Source organism: Habropoda laboriosa, unplaced genomic scaffold, assembly GCF_001263275.1.
Source record: "Habropoda laboriosa isolate 0110345459 unplaced genomic scaffold, ASM126327v1 scaffold61, whole genome shotgun sequence".
In the NCBI taxonomy this organism is placed as follows: Eukaryota; Metazoa; Arthropoda; class Insecta; order Hymenoptera; family Apidae; genus Habropoda; species Habropoda laboriosa.
Genome location: NW_017100203.1, coordinates 1,446,162 through 1,449,927, shown reverse-complemented (window position 1 = coordinate 1,449,927; position 3,766 = coordinate 1,446,162).

Sequence of the window (3,766 nt, the reverse complement as noted above, 5' to 3'; positions counted from 1 at the left end):
TTAAGACAAGGTTAAAGAAAGAAAATTATTCGGTATCGTTTAGCTGAAAGTTTAAAATCTAATAATATAATATAAATACACAATTCAATATTTTGTATAACTAAGAGTAAGATACTAAAAGAAAAAAAAAAGTATATTCGTCCTTTCCAGTAACAACTTTGCTCGTGAAAGACTAGTTGACGCGGCGATACGTGATAAAAAGATATTTCGAAGAAACGTTTTCATCACAGAGAAATTAAGAAGGCAACGAACCTCGTATACATTAACAGTTTAGTAAACCGGCTGATAATTGCGCAAACAGAATCAATACGCTAGTTCACACTGGACACACATCGTGGTATTCGCACTTTTACAGCACACACAACAGAAGATGATTCAATAAACGGGATCGGAATAAAATCACAAAGAACGAAAACGTCCGTAAGCCTTGGGCGTTCAATATTACCTCGACCTTCAAGCTGACAGGGAATCGTCTTAAAAAACACAGCGCGACACAAATGTATACACAACTCGAGCGATTCACGTGTGCGAGTCCTAACGAGAAGCGGAGGTTGGCACGCGCAACATAACCTATTCAAGAAATCACCGCGTTTCTTTTCTCAAAGCGGAGAAAAGCGATTGCGCTTTGAGCCGGCTCTCACTTCCGTAGCAGTGCCCGACGAAGATTCCAGGGGCGACTAACGAGTAGTCAACAGGCACTTAGTCGTCATCGTCGTCGTCGTCGTCGTCGCCGCCGCCGCCGCCACGAATTACGGAGAAGTAGGAGAGCGTCTGCACACAACTGGCCGTAGAAGTGCACGCATGGTGGAGACGCACTCGCAAAAAGGAACAAACGAACGTGAGACGAGAGCTCGATAGGAAAGTTTCGAGGTGAGGTGAGGTGAGACAAAGTCGATCTCGCGTATCGATTGGAAATCACGCGCAACACAACGACCACGGTAGTACGTCTACCCCAATCACGTCTCTCGGCTCTCTGCATATAGGAGGACGACAGAGAGAAAACAACGAGAAGAAAGATGAAGAGGGTGCGCGACACTAGCTTCGTCTGGCGGGACAAGGATAAAATACGTATGCGTGACGTTCTTATCTCACGTTAAACGAACGAGACGGTAAACAGGGGGGGAAGGAGAGGAGGAGGGATGGGTGGGGGAGGAGAAGAACAGTGGGAAAGAGATAGGAGAAGAACGAAGAGTGTACGACAAGAGTGGATTGAGGTTAGAGAAAGAAGAGAGAAGCGAGAGAAAGGAAGAGAAAGATGTTATACCACGCTTCTCCACGTCCTACCACCTTCGACGCGATCGCTGCACTGACACTGAGCCGAGTTCGCCCGGTGGCCCGGGTTTCTCGGGAGGAAAACAACGCTCTCGTGATCGGCGTAGTGTCGGTAAAGGACTAAGGGGGAATGCACTAACCTCGGTACTCCCTACCACGAGGCTGACTCACGTTGCCTGCTTTGCCAGCCTGCTCCGAAACTCTCCGCCATTGTGTCGTGTCGGTCGACTCCCTCTCCCTCCCTTCTCTCCTACTCACTCACTAACACACACTCACTCTCTCTCGCTCGCTCTCTCTTCTATTCTATTCTTCTTTCTTCTCTTTCATGAACTCGCTATACGTTGTAGCCGCGCGCTTACAGGTACGCAAGGGTGGCCGAATGTCTACATGTGTACTGGGGCGAAATTCAAAACCTGTTACGTGACGCCCAGAAGATAGTACCGCTGTCCGAGCTGACCTTGTCCATTTCTATTCGAAATTTTCATCGTGTATCTTAAGCATAGATCATTCTCATCGTCGACAAAAATCTTTCTACTCGAGAGATATTCACTTTTATTTCGATCTTTCAGATGCTGCACGAAAAAATGGATTTCCTATCGTTTCGAGTTCTCCGTAGAAATTGAACTTTCTGCTCGCCGATTGAACCATCTTCGCCCAGTATCGACAAATATACCTGTTTCAATAATGTACGAGATCACGACTTTCAATGAATCTACTCTACTCGCTTGGAAAACTACAAACGTAACATGTAGGCAGCCTATCGTCGTTTCATGAAAACTTCGATATACACTATGGAGCGTAACTATATTACCATTGATATTTTTAAGACGAAACTTTTGAAAATTGTAGCGGTGGTATAGTTATGCTCCGCAATGTAGGTGTACTATCTTAACTGGAATCACAGATTTTGTTTTTTTACTAAAAGTGTAAAAGCTTTGGAGAGAAAATTCTACGTTATTATCTGAAACTGCTCCTGAGATAAGTATCTCGTGTTCTTGCACGAAAATTAATCAATCGAAGTTACAAGAATAAAATTTCACGTTAAAATAGAGAGAGAGAGAGAGAGAGAGAGAGATGTTTGTTATGCAAATTAGAAACGTGTAATTGTCAATCATTTATCAATATAATGTCGTTTCATGTAGATCGGCAAATTTGAGATCCTTAATATACGGTATGTGTGTATCGTTAAGATTAACCTGCTACCATCAAGGCAGAAATGAGTCATCGCGTGTGAGTAATATGATAAAAGTAGGTTTCTAATTATTGTGTAGTTACAGTAACTGTAAAATATTGTACGCACACTCACGCTGATGGGAAACAAAAGAAAACAATTTAAAGAAGTTGCGTATCCCGGCTGCCTCGCTGATTCTACAACGAAGTTAAACAAAATTAATAAATAATTCATAAATTACCAAGGTAAATTAGCATAATCGACATCAATGAGGTAAGATAACGCTGTTATAGGTAAAAACCTACTTAATATCTTTTTCTTCTAATTGCTTCCTAGCTCCGGGGGAATGAATACAGAACACGAAAGGAAGGCAAAAAGAGTGACACACGTAGAAAGTAAAGTCTGAAGAACTTTCAGGTATCTCTTTTGGTGTATCTACTTGTTTACGTCGATATCAACGACGGTGTCGCATTACCAGTCATTCGATATTGTCAAAACAGGAGACTTCTTTAGCAAAGACAACGAAGGGACAAAGTCACCCCAATAGCGATCGAAAAAGATATACCGAAAATACCGCCTCTAATTCAATTAGAGTAGGGTGAAAGAACGGGTGTATCGTGAAGTAAGAAAAAAGAAGAAACACGAATTACAATATCCAAAAGTAATCGAATTAACGACGAAAAGCAACACCAAACCGTCGGTGAAAACTAGACGAGCCAACATTCGACTTCAACAAAACGCTAAACTCGATTTTATTTGTATGAAACGTCTACATACAGCTCGTTACGTCAATTCGCCTCGATTAATATCGCCTCAGAGAGATTATAATTTAATTTTCATTAATAAAAAGCAAGATTTTAACGAGGATAGGTTGGAACAATTGTCGGGCGTGAAACGTGAAATCCAGGCGGTATACAATAGACGAAACGCGGAGTGTGTATTATTTCTGAAATGTCAGTCAGATGTTCCGTAAGATTGTGGAAATTCGAAAACTAGGGTGTGCGAGACTTGGGGATACACGGGATTACGAAAGAAACACGGCGGCGTACTCTAGAACACGTGGAAATCCGAATATAGTTGTAGACGAATGCCCACGCGATACACCGCCGTGCATTATGCAAAAAGTGCTTTGCGCAACGTCTTTATTAGCGGTCCCGCTTTCCCACTATGCAATAATCGTGGCAGAGTGGAAAAAAGGAAAAAAATCGCTTCTACTTCAATTTATCGCGATCATAACATTATACCGTCTAGGAATTAATCAATTTCTAGTACGCGCTCGCTTCGCTTGCACAGCTTTCTACTTGCGGAGTTTCATGTGTTGGA